This window comes from Triturus cristatus, chromosome 1_2 (assembly GCF_964204655.1).
Source record: "Triturus cristatus chromosome 1_2, aTriCri1.1, whole genome shotgun sequence".
In the NCBI taxonomy this organism is placed as follows: domain Eukaryota; kingdom Metazoa; phylum Chordata; class Amphibia; order Caudata; family Salamandridae; genus Triturus; species Triturus cristatus.
The window spans coordinates 1,158,286,080-1,158,303,174 of NC_140580.1; positions in this window are offsets into that span (position 1 = coordinate 1,158,286,080).

Genomic DNA, 17,095 nt, shown 5'->3' on the forward strand with positions numbered 1-17,095 from the left:
AGAGAGTGCAGATTCAGCATCCTTCATCTGTTTGCCTCCACAGCAGAGAGTGCAGCTTCAGCAACCCTCACTTGTTCAGTTCCACAGCAGAGAGTGCAGCTTCAGCATCCTTCACCCGTTCATCTCCACTGCAGAGTGCAGCTTCAGCATCCTTCACCTGTTCACCTCCACAGCAGAGAGGGCAGCTACAGCAACCCTCACCTGTTCACCTCCACAGCAGAGAGTGGCTTCTTCAGCATCCCTCACCTGTTCCCCTTCCCTGCACAGAGTGCAGCTTCAGCGTCCTTCAGCTGTTCATCTCCACAGCACAGACCACAGCTTCAGCGTCCTTCACCTGTTCTTCGCCACAGCACAAAGTGCAGCTTCAGCATCCCTCACCTGTTCATCTCCATAGCAGAGAGTGCTGCTTCAGCATCCTTCACCTGTTCACCTCCACAGCAGAGAGTGCAGCTTCAGCGTCCTTCACCTGTTTATCTCCACAGCACAAAGTGCAGCATCAGCATCCCTCACCTGTTCACCTCCACAGCAGAGAGTGCAGCTTCAGCAACCCTCACCTGTTCACCTCCACAGTACAGAGTGTAGGTTCAGCACCCCTAGCCTGTGCATCTCCACAGCAGATTGCAGCGTCAGCATCCCTCACCTGTTCACCTCCACAGCAGAGAGTACAGCATCAGCATCCCTCACCTGTTCGCCTCCACTTCATACAGTGCAGCTTCAGCATCCTTCACCTGTTCGTCTCCAAAGCAGAGTGCACCTTCCACATCCCTCACCTGTTCTCTTCTACAGCACAGAGTGCAGATTCAGCATCCCTCACCTGTTCATCTCCACAGAAGAGAGTGCAGGTTCAGCATCCCTCACCAGTTCACCTCCACAGCAGAGAGTTCAGATTTAGCAACCCTCACCTGTTCACCTCCACAGCAGAGAGTGCAGCTTCAGCATCCCTCACCTGTTCACCTCCACAGCACAGAGTGCAGCTTCAGCACCCCTCACCTGTTCATCTCCACAGCAGAGAGTGCAGAGTCGGCATCCCTCACATGTCACCTCCATAGCAGAGAGTGCAGCTTCAGCATCCCTCACCTGTTCACCTCCACAGCAGAGGGTGCAGCTTCAACATCCTTCACCCGTTCACCTCCAAAGCAGAGTGCAGCTTCAGGGTCCTCCACCTGTGCATCTCTACAGGAGAGAGTGCAGCTTCAGCATCCTTCACCCGTTCACCTCCACAGCAGAGAGCGCAGCTTCAGCGTCCTTCAACTGTTCATCTCTACGGGAGAGAGTGCAGATTCAGCATGCTTCATCTGTTTGCCTCCACAGCAGAGAGTGCAGCTTCAGCAACCCTCACTTGTTCAGTTCCACAGCAGAGAGTGCAGCTTCAGCATCCTTCACCCGTTCATCTCCACAGCAAAGTGCAGCTTCAGCATCCCTCACCTGTTCATCTCCATAGCAGAGAGTGCAGCTTCAGCGTCCTCCACCTGTTCACCTCCACAGCACAGAGTGCAGCTTCACCAGCTTTCACCCGTTCGCCTCCACAGCAGAGAATGCAGCTTCAGCATCCCTCACCTGTTCGCCTCCACTGCACAGAGTGCAGCTTCAGCATCCTTCACCTGTTCGCCTCCACAGCAGAGTGCAACTTCAGCATCCCTCACCTGTTCACCTCCACAGCAAAGAGTGCAGCTTCAGCATCCCTCACCTGTTCACCTCCATAGCAGAGAGTGCAGCTTCAGCAACCCTCACCTGTTCACTTCCACAGCAGAGCGTGCAGCATCAGCATCCTTCACCCATTCACCTCCACAGCAGAGTACAGCTTCAGCATCCCTCACCTGTTCATCTCCACAGCAGAGAGTGCAGAGTCGGCATCCCTCACCTGTTCACCTCCACAGCACAGAGTGCAGCTTCAGCATCCCTCACCTGTTCACCTCCATAGCAGAGAGTGCAGCTTCAGCATCCCTCACCTGTTCACCTCCACAGCAGAGGGTGCAGCTTCAACATCCTTCACCCGTTCACCTCCAAAGCAGAGTGCAGCTTCATGGTCCTCCACCTGTGCATCTCTACAGGAGAGAGTGCAGCTTCAGTATCCTTCACCCGTTCACCTCCACAGCAGAGAGCGCAGCTTCAGCGTCCTTCAACTGTTCATCTCTACGGGAGAGAGTGCAGATTCAGCATCCTTCATCTGTTTGCCTCCACAGCAGAGAGTGCAGCTTCAGCAACCCTCACTTGTTCAGTTCCACAGCAGAGAGTGCAGCTTCAGCATCCTTCACCCGTTCATCTCCACTGCAGAGTGCAGCTTCAGCATCCTTCACCTGTTCACCTCCACAGCAGAGAGGGCAGCTACAGCAACCCTCACATGTTCACCTCCACAGCAGAGAGTGGCAGCTTCAGCATCCCTCACCTGTTCCCCTTCCCTGCACAGAGTGCAGCTTCAGCGTCCTTCAGCTGTTCATCTCCACAGCATAGACCACAGCTTCAGCGTCCTTCACCTGTTCATCGCCACAGCACAAAGTGCAGCTTCAGCATCCCTCACCTGTTCATCTCCATAGCAGAGAGTGCTGCTTCAGCATCCTTCACCTGTTCACCTCCACAGCAGAGAGTGCAGCTTCAGCACCCTTCACCTGTCCACCTCCACAGCAGAGGGTGCAGCTTCAGCGTCCTTCACCTGTTTATCTCCACAGCACAAAGTGCAGCATCAGCATCCCTCACCTGTTCACCTCCACAGCAGAGAGTGCAGCATCAGCATCCCTCACCTGTTCGCCTCCACTTCATACAGTGCAGCTTCAGCATCCCTCACCTGTTCGTCTCCAAAGCAGAGTGCACCTTCCACATCCCTCACCAGTTCACCTCCACAGCAGAGAGTTCAGATTTAGCATCCCTCACCCGTTCACCTCCACAGCAGAGTGCAGCTTCAGCATCCCTCACCTGTTCACCTCCACAGCACAGAGTGCAGCTTCAGCACCCCTCACCTGTTCATCTCCACAGCAGAGAGAGCAGAGTCGGCATCCCTCACATGTCACTTCCATAGCAGAGAGTGCAGCTTCAGCATCCCTCACCTGTTCACCTCCACAGCAGAGGGTGCAGCTTCAACATCCTTCACCCGTTCACCTCCAAAGCAGAGTGCAGCTTCAGAGTCCTCCACCTGCTCACCTCCACAGCACAGAGTGCAGCTTCAGCATCCCTCACCTGTTCACCTCCATAGCAGAGAGTGCAGCTTCAGCATCCCTCACCTGTTCTCCTCCACAGCACAGAGTGCAGCTTCAGCACCCCTCACCTGTTCATCTCCACAGCAGAGAGTGCAGAGTCGGCATCCCTCACCTGTTCACCTCCACAGCACAGAGTGCAGCTTCAGCATCCCTCACCTGTTCACCTCTATAGCAGAGAGTGCAGCTTCAGCATCCCTCACCTGTTCACCTCCACAGCAGAGGGTGCAGCTTCAACATCCTTCACCCGTTCACCTCTAAAGCAGAGTGCAGCTTCATGGTCCTCCACCTGTGCATCTCTACAGGAGAGAGTGCAGCTTCAGCATCCTTCACCCATTCACCTCCACAGCAGAGAGCGCAGCTTCAGCGTCCTTCAACTGTTCATCTCTACGGGAGAGAGTGCAGATTCAGCATCCTTCATCTGTTTGCCTCCACAGCAGAGAGTGCAGCTTCAGCAACCCTCACTTGTTCAGTTCCACAGCAGAGAGTGCAGCTTCAGCATCCTTCACCCGTTCATCTCCACTGCAGAGTGCAGCTTCAGCATCCTTCACCTGTTCACCTCCACAGCAGAGAGGACAGCTACAGCAACCCTCACCTGTTCACCTCCACAGCAGAGAGTGGCAGCTTCAGCATCCCTCACCTGTTCCCCTTCCCTGCACAGAGTGCAGCTTCAGCGTCCTTCAGCTGTTCATCTCCACAGCACAGACCACAGCTTCAGCGTCCTTCACCTGTTCATCGCCACAGCACAAAGTGCAGCTTCAGCATCCCTCACCTGTTCATCTCCATAGCAGAGAGTGCTGCTTCAGCATCCTTCACCTGTTCACCTCCACAGCAGAGAGTGCAGCTTCAGCACCCTTCACCTGTCCACCTCCACAGCAGAGGGTGCAGCTTCAGCGTCCTTCACCTGTTTATCTCCACAGCACAAAGTGCAGCATCAGCATCCCTCACCTGTTCACCTCCACAGCAGAGAGTGCAGCATCAGCATCCCTCACCTGTTCGCCTCCACTTCATACAGTGCAGCTTCAGCATCCCTCACCTGTTCGTCTCTAAAGCAGAGTGCACCTTCCACATCCCTCACCAGTTCACCTCCACAGCAGAGAGTTCAGATTTAGCATCCCTCACCCGTTCACCTCCACAGCAGAGTGCAGCTTCAGCATCCCTCACCTGTTCACCTCCACAGCACAGAGTGCAGCTTCAGCACCCCTCACCTGTTCATCTCCACAGCAGAGAGAGCAGAGTCGGCATCCCTCACATGTCACTTCCATAGCAGAGAGTGCAGCTTCAGCATCCCTCACCTGTTCACCTCCACAGCAGAGGGTGCAGCTTCAACATCCTTCACCCGTTCACCTCCAAAGCAGAGTGCAGCTTCAGAGTCCTCCACCTGTTCACCTCCACAGCACAGAGTGCAGCTTCAGCATCCCTCACCTGTTCACCTCCATAGCAGAGAGTGCAGCTTCAGCATCCCTCACCTGTTCTCCTCCACAGCACAGAGTGCAGCTTCAGCACCCCTCACCTGTTCATCTCCACAGCAGAGAGTGCAGAGTCGGCATCCCTCACCTGTTCACCTCCACAGCACAGAGTGCAGCTTCAGCATCCCTCACCTGTTCACCTCTATAGCAGAGAGTGCAGCTTCAGCATCCCTCACCTGTTCACCTCCACAGCAGAGGGTGCAGCTTCAACATCCTTCACCCGTTCACCTCCAAAGCAGAGTGCAGCTTCATGGTCCTCCACCTGTGCATCTCCACAGGAGAGAGTGCAGCTTCAGCATCCTTCACCCGTTCACCTCCACAGCAGAGAGCGCAGCTTCAGCGTCCTTCAACTGTTCATCTCTACGGGAGAGAGTGCAGATTCAGCATCCTTCATCTGTTTGCCTCCACAGCAGAGAGTGCAGCTTCAGCAACCCTCACTTGTTCAGTTCCACAGCAGAGAGTGCAGCTTCAGCATCCTTCACCCGTTCATCTCCACAGCAAAGTGCAGCTTCAGCATCCCTCACCTGTTCATCTCCATAGCAGAGAGTGCAGCTTCAGCGTCCTCCACCTGTTCACCTCCACAGCACAGAGTGCAGCTTCACCAGCTTTCACCCGTTCGCCTCCACAGCAGAGAATGCAGCTTCAGCATCCCTCACCTGTTCGCCTCCACTGCACAGAGTGCAGCTTCAGCATCCTTCACCTGTTCGCCTCCACAGCAGAGTGCAACTTCAGCATCCCTCACCTGTTCACCTCCACAGCAAAGAGTGCAGCTTCAGCATCCCTCACCTGTTCACCTCCATAGCAGAGAGTGCAGCTTCAGCAACCCTCACCTGTTCACTTCCACAGCAGAGCGTGCAGCATCAGCATCCTTCACCCATTCACCTCCACAGCAGAGTACAGCTTCAGCATCCCTCACCTGTTCATCTCCACAGCAGAGAGTGCAGAGTCGGCATCCCTCACCTGTTCACCTCCACAGCACAGAGTGCAGCTTCAGCATCCCTCACCTGTTCACCTCCATAGCAGAGAGTGCAGCTTCAGCATCCCTCACCTGTTCACCTCCACAGCAGAGGGTGCAGCTTCAACATCCTTCACCCGTTCACCTCCAAAGCAGAGTGCAGCTTCATGGTCCTCCACCTGTGCATCTCTACAGGAGAGAGTGCAGCTTCAGTATCCTTCACCCGTTCACCTCCACAGCAGAGAGCGCAGCTTCAGCGTCCTTCAACTGTTCATCTCTACGGGAGAGAGTGCAGATTCAGCATCCTTCATCTGTTTGCCTCCACAGCAGAGAGTGCAGCTTCAGCAACCCTCACTTGTTCAGTTCCACAGCAGAGAGTGCAGCTTCAGCATCCTTCACCCGTTCATCTCCACTGCAGAGTGCAGCTTCAGCATCCTTCACCTGTTCACCTCCACAGCAGAGAGGGCAGCTACAGCAACCCTCACATGTTCACCTCCACAGCAGAGAGTGGCAGCTTCAGCATCCCTCACCTGTTCCCCTTCCCTGCACAGAGTGCAGCTTCAGCGTCCTTCAGCTGTTCATCTCCACAGCATAGACCACAGCTTCAGCGTCCTTCACCTGTTCATCGCCACAGCACAAAGTGCAGCTTCAGCATCCCTCACCTGTTCATCTCCATAGCAGAGAGTGCTGCTTCAGCATCCTTCACCTGTTCACCTCCACAGCAGAGAGTGCAGCTTCAGCACCCTTCACCTGTCCACCTCCACAGCAGAGGGTGCAGCTTCAGCGTCCTTCACCTGTTTATCTCCACAGCACAAAGTGCAGCATCAGCATCCCTCACCTGTTCACCTCCACAGCAGAGAGTGCAGCATCAGCATCCCTCACCTGTTCGCCTCCACTTCATACAGTGCAGCTTCAGCATCCCTCACCTGTTCGTCTCCAAAGCAGAGTGCACCTTCCACATCCCTCACCAGTTCACCTCCACAGCAGAGAGTTCAGATTTAGCATCCCTCACCCGTTCACCTCCACAGCAGAGTGCAGCTTCAGCATCCCTCACCTGTTCACCTCCACAGCACAGAGTGCAGCTTCAGCACCCCTCACCTGTTCATCTCCACAGCAGAGAGAGCAGAGTCGGCATCCCTCACATGTCACTTCCATAGCAGAGAGTGCAGCTTCAGCATCCCTCACCTGTTCACCTCCACAGCAGAGGGTGCAGCTTCAACATCCTTCACCCGTTCACCTCCAAAGCAGAGTGCAGCTTCAGAGTCCTCCACCTGCTCACCTCCACAGCACAGAGTGCAGCTTCAGCATCCCTCACCTGTTCACCTCCATAGCAGAGAGTGCAGCTTCAGCATCCCTCACCTGTTCTCCTCCACAGCACAGAGTGCAGCTTCAGCACCCCTCACCTGTTCATCTCCACAGCAGAGAGTGCAGAGTCGGCATCCCTCACCTGTTCACCTCCACAGCACAGAGTGCAGCTTCAGCATCCCTCACCTGTTCACCTCTATAGCAGAGAGTGCAGCTTCAGCATCCCTCACCTGTTCACCTCCACAGCAGAGGGTGCAGCTTCAACATCCTTCACCCGTTCACCTCTAAAGCAGAGTGCAGCTTCATGGTCCTCCACCTGTGCATCTCTACAGGAGAGAGTGCAGCTTCAGCATCCTTCACCCATTCACCTCCACAGCAGAGAGCGCAGCTTCAGCGTCCTTCAACTGTTCATCTCTACGGGAGAGAGTGCAGATTCAGCATCCTTCATCTGTTTGCCTCCACAGCAGAGAGTGCAGCTTCAGCAACCCTCACTTGTTCAGTTCCACAGCAGAGAGTGCAGCTTCAGCATCCTTCACCCGTTCATCTCCACTGCAGAGTGCAGCTTCAGCATCCTTCACCTGTTCACCTCCACAGCAGAGAGGACAGCTACAGCAACCCTCACCTGTTCACCTCCACAGCAGAGAGTGGCAGCTTCAGCATCCCTCACCTGTTCCCCTTCCCTGCACAGAGTGCAGCTTCAGCGTCCTTCAGCTGTTCATCTCCACAGCACAGACCACAGCTTCAGCGTCCTTCACCTGTTCATCGCCACAGCACAAAGTGCAGCTTCAGCATCCCTCACCTGTTCATCTCCATAGCAGAGAGTGCTGCTTCAGCATCCTTCACCTGTTCACCTCCACAGCAGAGAGTGCAGCTTCAGCACCCTTCACCTGTCCACCTCCACAGCAGAGGGTGCAGCTTCAGCGTCCTTCACCTGTTTATCTCCACAGCACAAAGTGCAGCATCAGCATCCCTCACCTGTTCACCTCCACAGCAGAGAGTGCAGCATCAGCATCCCTCACCTGTTCGCCTCCACTTCATACAGTGCAGCTTCAGCATCCCTCACCTGTTCGTCTCTAAAGCAGAGTGCACCTTCCACATCCCTCACCAGTTCACCTCCACAGCAGAGAGTTCAGATTTAGCATCCCTCACCCGTTCACCTCCACAGCAGAGTGCAGCTTCAGCATCCCTCACCTGTTCACCTCCACAGCACAGAGTGCAGCTTCAGCACCCCTCACCTGTTCATCTCCACAGCAGAGAGAGCAGAGTCGGCATCCCTCACATGTCACTTCCATAGCAGAGAGTGCAGCTTCAGCATCCCTCACCTGTTCACCTCCACAGCAGAGGGTGCAGCTTCAACATCCTTCACCCGTTCACCTCCAAAGCAGAGTGCAGCTTCAGAGTCCTCCACCTGTTCACCTCCACAGCACAGAGTGCAGCTTCAGCATCCCTCACCTGTTCACCTCCATAGCAGAGAGTGCAGCTTCAGCATCCCTCACCTGTTCTCCTCCACAGCACAGAGTGCAGCTTCAGCACCCCTCACCTGTTCATCTCCACAGCAGAGAGTGCAGAGTCGGCATCCCTCACCTGTTCACCTCCACAGCACAGAGTGCAGCTTCAGCATCCCTCACCTGTTCACCTCTATAGCAGAGAGTGCAGCTTCAGCATCCCTCACCTGTTCACCTCCACAGCAGAGGGTGCAGCTTCAACATCCTTCACCCGTTCACCTCCAAAGCAGAGTGCAGCTTCATGGTCCTCCACCTGTGCATCTCCACAGGAGAGAGTGCAGCTTCAGCATCCTTCACCCGTTCACCTCCACAGCAGAGAGCGCAGCTTCAGCGTCCTTCAACTGTTCATCTCTACGGGAGAGAGTGCAGATTCAGCATCCTTCATCTGTTTGCCTCCACAGCAGAGAGTGCAGCTTCAGCAACCCTCACTTGTTCAGTTCCACAGCAGAGTGCAGCTTCAGCATCCTTCACCCGTTCATCTCCACAGCAAAGTGCAGCTTCAGCATCCCTCACCTGTTCATCTCCATAGCAGAGAGTGCAGCTTCAGCGTCCTCCACCTGTTCACCTCCACAGCACAGAGTGCAGCTTCACCAGCTTTCACCCGTTCGCCTCCACAGCAGAGAATGCAGCTTCAGCATCCCTCACCTGTTCGCCTCCACTGCACAGAGTGCAGCTTCAGCATCCTTCACCTGTTCGCCTCCACAGCAGAGTGCAACTTCAGCATCCCTCACCTGTTCACCTCCACAGCAAAGAGTGCAGCTTCAGCATCCCTCACCTGTTCACCTCCATAGCAGAGAGTGCAGCTTCAGCAACCCTCACCTGTTCACTTCCACAGCAGAGCGTGCAGCTTCAGCATCCTTCACCCATTCACCTCCACAGCAGAGTACAGCTTCAGCGTCCTTCAGCTGTTCATCTCCACAGCACAGACCGGAGCTTCAGCGTCCTTCGCCTGTTCATTTCCACAGCACAAAGTGCAGCTTCAGCGTCCTTCACCTCTTTGCCTCGACAGGAGAGAGTGCAACTTCAGCATCCCTCACCTGTTCACCTCAATAGCACAGAGTGCAGCTTCAGCATCCCTCACCTGTTCGCCTCCACCTCATACAGTGCAGCTTTAGCATCCCTCACCTGTTCACCACCTCAGTAGAGTGCACCTTCACCAGCCTTCACCTGTTCGCCTCCACAGCAGAGAATGCAGCTTCAACATCCCTCACCTGTTCGCCTCAAAAGCAGGGAGTGCAGCTTTAGCATACTTAACCTGTTCCTCTCCAAAGCAGAGTGCAGCATCAGCATCCCTCACCTGTTCACCTCCACAGCAGAGTGCGCAGCTTCAGCATCCCTCACCTGTTAGCCTCCACGGCACAGATTGCAGCTTCAGCATCCGACACCTGTTCATCTCCATAGCAGAGAGTTCAGCTTCCACAGTCTTCACCCGTTCACCTCCACAGCAGAGTGCAGCTTCAGCATCCCTCACCTGTTCACCTCCATAGCAGAGTGTGCAGCTTCAGTATCCTTCTCCCGTTAACCTCCACAGCAGAGTGCAGCTTCAACGTCCTTCACCTGTTCATTCCTACTGGAGAGAGTGCAGTTTCAGCATCCTTCCCCTGTTTGCCTCCTCAGCAGAGAGTGCAGCTTCAACAACCCTTACCTGTTCACTTCCACAGCAGAGAGTGCAGCTTCAGCATCCCTCACCTGTTTGCCTCCACAGCAAAGACTGCAGCTTCAGCATCCCTCACCTGTTCACCTCCAGTGCACAGAGTGCAGCTTCAGTATCCCTCACCTGTTCGCCTCCACTGCACAGAGTGCAGCTTCAGCGTCCTTCAGCTGTTCACCTCCACAGCAGAGGGCAACTTCAGCATCCCTCACCCGTTCACCTCCACAGCAGAGTGCAGCTTCAGCATCCCTCACCTGTTCACCTCCACAGCACAGAGTGCAGCTTCACCAGACTCATCCCGTTCGCCTCAACAACAGGGAGTGCAGCTTCAGCATCCGACACCTGTTCATCTCCATAGCAGAGAGTGCATCTTCAGCATCCTTCAACCGTTCACCTCCACAGCAGAGTACAGCTTCAGCATCCCTCACCTGTTTGCCTCCACAGCAAAGACTTCAGCTTCAGCATCCCTCACCTGTTTGCCTCCAGTGCACAGAGTGCAGCTTCAGTATCCCTCACCTGTTCGCCTCCACTGCACAGAGTGCAGCTTCAGCGTCTTTCAGCTTTCAACTCCACAGCACAGACCGCAGCTTCAGGGTCCTTCACCTGTTCATCTCCACAGCAGAAAGTGCAGCTTCAGCGTCCCTCAACTGTTCACCTCCACAGCAGAGACTGCAGCTTCAGCGTCCCTCAACTGTTCACCTCCACAGCAGAGAGTGCAGCTTCAGCGTCCTTCATCTGTTCATCTCCACAGCACAGAGTACAGCTTCAGCATCCCTCACCTGTTCTCCTCCACAGCACAGAGTGCAGCTTCAGCACCCCTCACCTGTTCATCTCCACAGCAGAGAATTCAGCTTCAGCATCCCTCACCTGTCCAGCTCCACAGCACAAAGTGCAGCTTCAGCCTAATTATTCTGTTCATCTCCACAGCAGAGAGTGCAGCATCATCATCCCTCACCTGTTTGCCTACACTTCATACAGTGCAGCTTCAGCATCCCTCACTTGTTCACCTCCACAGCAGAGTGCAGCTTCCGGGTCCTTCACCTGTTCATCTCCACAGGAGAGAGTGCAGCTTCAGCGTCCTTCGCCTGTTCGTCTCTACAGGAGAGAGTGCAGCTTCAGCATCCTTCAACCATTCACCTCCACAGCACAGTGCAGCTTCAGCATCCCTCACCTGTTCACCTCCACAGCAGAGAGTGCAGCTTCAGCATCCCTCACCTGTTCATCTCTATGGGAGAGAGTGCAGCTTCAGCATCCTTCACCTGCTTGCCTCCTCAGCAGAGAGTGCATCTTCAGCGTCCCTCCCCTGTTCACTTCCACAGCAGAGAGTGCAGCTTCAGCATCCTTCACCCGTTCACCTTCACAGCAGAGTGCAGCTTCAGCATCCCTCACCTGTTCACTTCCACAGCACAGAGTGCAGCTTCAGCATCCCTCACCTGTTCGCCTCCACAGCACAGAGTGCTGCAGCGGCCTCTTTTAACTCCTTTATTCTCTCATCCGATAAGTAAATGAGCTTTGCTGGCACAGTCTGAAGGGTTTGAGGCCGGAGACTGGAGATCACGTGCTCAGAGATCAGGACTGCCCCTGGCACTCAGGGCCAGTCATCCTGTGGACCTGGTGCAGTCTGCTGGCATTAGTGGCATCATTGAGGTGATGTCATGTTACCCTTATTTACAGCCACGCATGGGAACGAGCAAACGACAGAGTCTGAGCAGCTGCTGGTCGCAGTGATTTTGTTTTTCACTTTTTTAGCATGACCTTCTTTCTCCAGTACACAGTGGGCACTAAAATACAACCGCAAATGCCAGTCAGATAATTCTGCCCAATCCCAGTGCAAAGGGGAATGACCGGGCGATCCGAAGCGTTCTTTCAAGACCCCAAACCTGGCATTAGAGCATGTGCTTCTCATAGAGCTAGGCCCGGGCGGAGCTGGAGAATTGTGGAGACTCTGAGTTACTCTTGTAAAGAGCAGTTCCTCCAAAGTCCATCCATCGCCCTGTGGCTGACATGGTTTCGTAGTTCATGCAATGCAATGACAGATGGAAGTGGGCGGGGCTTCAGAAGCGAGCTGGCGTGTGCCAGGAGGACTTCGGAGAGAGTTTATGAACTAGAAGCTTCCCGGACTGATTTTCAACTCAAGCGGCAGCAAAATCAACTCAAAATGGTGTCGGCGTCGTTTGCGCGGATGTCTCAGCCTGGAACAAGCTGTCGGAGCTAAAGTCAGGGCGCGAGAAGCCCATGGATGGAACTCCATGAATCTGCAGAGAAAACTGCGAATTCCACCCAGGCCCGACTAGAACCAGACTGAGCTGCACCTGTTTTTTTACACTCATGGAAACCGGGTAATTTTCCTAGAATCACAGGAAGTTGAGCTGAGGTCGGGAATGCCTGGTTAACATGGTTTCAATGTCAGCGCCTCTAGCCACTAGGCCACATATGACCCCTTCTGTAAGACGTTCCATTGCAATGCCACTGCCTCATGATCCCTTTCAGCATCACTGTTTAAAACTGCTCAGTAATGCGGGGTTTACAGGCTGCCTGCGAGCGCTCGCTTCACAGGAACCTACCCTACCCATGCCAGCTTCACCGGCTGCTCTTCAGCGAGAGCTTCATAGATTCATACACTCCCAGTGCCAGCTTCACAGGCTGTCCATCAGTGCCAACTGCATAGATTCATACACTCCCAGTGCCAGCTTCACAGGCTGTCCATCAGTGCTAGCTTCATAGATTCAAACACTCCCACTGCCAGCTTCACTGGATGCCCACCAGTGCTAGCTTCACAGGTACCTACACTCCCACAGCCAGCTTCACTGGATGCCCACCAGTGCTAGCTTCACAGGTACCTACCCTGCCCATGCCAGCTTCACCGGCTGCTCTTCAGCGAGAGCTTCATAGATTCATACACTCCCAGTGCCAGCTTCACAGGCTGTCCATCAGTGCCAACTGCATAGATTCATACACTCCCAGTGCCAGCTTCACAGGTACCTACACTCCCACAGCCAGCTTCACTGGATGCCCACCAGTGCTAGCTTCACAGGTACCTACACTCCCACAGCCAGCTTCACTGGCTCCTTACAAGTGAGAGCTGCATAGATGCATACACTCCAGTGCCAACTTCACAGGCTGCACACCAGCGAGAGCTTCATAGATTCATACACTCCCAGTGCCAGCTTCACAGGCTGGCCAACAGTGCTAGCTTCATTGATTCATACACTCCCAGTGCCAGCTTCACAGGCTGTCCATCAGTGCTAGCTTCATAGATTCATACATTCCCAGTGCCAGCTTCACTGGCTGCTCACCAGTGAGAGCTTCATAGAGTCATACACTCCCAGTGCCAGCTTCATAGGCTGTCTATCAGTGCTAGCTTCATAGATTCATACACTCCCAGTGCCAGCTTCACAGGCTGTCCATCCGTGCTAGCTTCACAGGTACCTACCCTACCCATGCCAGCTTCACTGGCTTCTCACCAGTGAGAGCTTCATAGATTCATACACTCCCAGCGCCAGCTTCATAGGCTGTCTATCAGTGCTAGCTTCATAGATTCACACACTCCCAGTGCCAGCTTCACTGGCTGCTTACCAGTGAGAGCTGCATAGATTCATACACTCCCACCGCCAGCTTACACACTGCCCACCAGTGCTACCTTCATAGATTCTACACTCCCACTGCCAGCTTCACTGGCTGCTTACCAGTGCTAGCTTCATAGATTCACACATTCCCAGTGCCAGCTTCACTGGCTGCTCACCAGTGAGAGCTTCATAGAGTCATACACTCCCAGCGCCAGCTTCATAGGCTGTCTATCAGTGCTAGCTTCATAGATTCACACACTCCCACTGCCAGCTTCACTGGCTGCTTACCAGTACTAGCTTCATAGATTCATACATTCCCAGTGCCAGCTTCACAGGCTGCTCACCAGTGAGAGCTTCATAGATTCATACACTCCCAGTGCCAGCTTCACAGGCTTTCCATCAGTGCTGGCTTCATAGATTCATACACTCCCAGTGCCAGCTTCACATGCTGTCCATCAGTGCTAGCTTCATAGATTCATGCACTCCCAGTGCCAGCTTCACATGCTGTCCATCAGTGCTAGCTTCACAGGTACCTACCCTACCCATGCCAGCTTCACTGGCTGCTCACCAGTGAGAGCTTCATAGATTCAAACATTCCCAGTGCCAGCTTCACAGGCTGTCCATCAGTGCTAGCTTCACAGGTACCTACCCTACCCATGCCAGCTTCACAGGCTGTCCATCAGTGCTGTCTTCATAGATTCATGCACTCCCAGTGCCAGCTTCACAGGCTGTCCATCAGTGCTAGCTTCATAGATTCATACACTTCCAGTGCCACCTTCACATGCTGTCCATCAGTGCTAGCTTCACAGGTACCTACCCTACCCATGCCAGCTTCACTGGCTGCTCACCAGTGAGAGCTTCATAGATTCAAACACTCCCAGTGCCAGCTTCACAGGCTGTCCATCAGTGCTAGCTTCATAGATTCAAACACTCCCACTGCCAGCTTCACTGGATGCCCACCAGTGCTAGCTTCACAGGTACCTACACTCCCACAGCCAGCTTCACTGGCTCCTTACAAGTGCTAGCTTCATAGATTCATACACTCCCAGTGCCAGCTTCACAGGCTGCTCACCAGTGAGAGCTTCATAGAGTCATACACTCCCAGCGCCAGCTTCATAGGCTGTCTCTCAGTGCTAGCTTCATAGATTCACACACTCCCAGTGCCAGCTTCACTGGCTGCTTACCAGTGAGAGCTGCATAGATTCATACACTCCCACTGCCAGCTTCACTGGATCCCCACCAGTGCTAGCTCCATAGATTCATACACTCCCAGTGCCAGCTTCGCAAGCTGGCCACCATGCTAGCGTAATAGATTCCTACACTCCCAGTGCCATCTTCCCATTCTGTCCATCAGTGATAGATTCACAGATTCATACATTCCTAGTACCAACTTTACTGACTGCTCAAGTGCTCACTTCCTAGATTCCAACACTCCTGGTGCCAGCTTCACAGGCAGTCTGCCAGTCCTAGCTTCATAGATTCAGACACTCCCAGTGCCCATTTCACAGGCTGGCCGCCAGTGCTAGCTTCACAGATGTATACACTCCCAGTGCCAGCTTCACAGGCTGTCTGCCAGTGCTAGCTTTATGGATTCACGCACTCCCACTGCTAGCTTCACAGGATACCCACCAGTGCTGGGTTCATAGAGCCATACACCCACAGCCAGCTTCACAGGCTGACCAACAGTGCTAGCTTCATAGATTCAGACACTCCCAGTGCCCGCTTCACAGGCTGACCAACAGTGCTAGCTTCATAGATTCACACACTCCCAGTGCCAGCTTCACAGGCTGGCCACCAGTGCTAGCTTCATAGATTCAGACACTCCCAGTGCCAGCTTCACAAGCTTCCCGCAGTGCTAACGTAATAGATTCATACATTCCCACTGCCAGCTTCCCTGGATGCCCACCAGTGCTCACTTCCTAGATTCCAGCACTCCCACTGCCAGCTTCACTGGCTGCTTACCAGTGCTAGCTCCATAGATTCATACACTCCCAGTGCCAGCTTCGCAAGCTGCCCACCATGCTAGCGTAATAGATTCCTACACTCCCAGTGCCCATTTTACAGGCTGGCCGCCAGTGCTAGCTTCACAGATGTATACACTCCCAGTGCCAGCTTCACAGGCTGTCTGCCAGTGCTAGCTTTATGGATTCACGCACTCCCACTGCTAGCTTTACAGGATACCCACCAGTGCTAGGTTCATAGAGCCATACACCCACAGCCAGCTTCACAGGCTGACCAACAGTGCTAGCTTCATAGATTCAGACACTCCCAGTGCCCGTTTCACAGGCTGGCCACCAGTGCTAGCTTCATAGATTCAGACGCTCCCAGTGCCAGCTTCACAAGCTTCCCGCAGTGCTAACATAATAGATTCATACATTCCCACTGCCAGCTTCACTGGATGCCCACCAGTGCTCACTTCCTAGATTCCAACACTCCCAGTGCCCGCTTCACAGGCTGGCCAACAGTGCTAGCTTCATTGATTCATACACTCCCAGTGCCCGCTTCACAGGCTGGCCAACAGTGCTAGCTTCATATATTCACACACTCTAGGGGTGTGCGAAGAATTCCACTCCGCTGGCGGAGTTCGCAGACTTTTACCCATTCATACACTCCCACTGCCAGCTCCCCACACTGCCCACCAATGCCAGCTCCCCACACTGCCCACCAGTGCCAGCTCCTCACACTGCCCACCAGTGCTAGCTCCTCACACTGCCCACCAGCCCCAGCACCTCACGCTGCCCACCAGTGCCAGCTCCTCACACTGCCCACCAGTGCCAGTTTCTCACACTGCCCACCAGCGCCAGCTCCTCACACTGCCCACCAGTGCCAGCTCCTCACACTGCCCACCAGTGCCAGCTCCTCACACTGCCCACCAGTGCTAGCTCCTCACACTGCCCACCAGTACTAGCTCCTCACACTACCCACCAATGCCACCTACTCACACTGCCCACCAGTGTCCGCACACTGCCCACCGGTGCTTTCTCACACTGTCCACTAGTGTCCTAACACTACCCACTAGCGCCAGCTCGTCACACTGCCCACCAGTGCCAGCTCCTCACACTGCCCACCAGCGCTACCTCAACCTCATTACAATATCCGCCAGTAGAAGGCGCTCACACTCCCTGCCCAGGCTTAATACAACATCCTGACAATAGCAACCGCTCATCCAGGGGCTGCGAGACTCAGCAAAGCATGCTAAGTACAAGCGGGAATGAATCGCTGGCATGGATGCCCTAACAAGTTTTACATCCATGGTTCAAAATCGATTAGTTGTTTGCTTTTTTCCATTTAGGTTACGGATTTGCGTACAATGCCCGATACGGACCGACTTCAATGTCCGTTTTTAACTACTACAGGGTCTGAGACCCAGAGGGACCCCGCTGACTTAAAGCGCTGCCTTTGAACTCTTTACGTCACCCACCAGTTCCGGCTCCTTATAATGCTAATCAGTGGCAG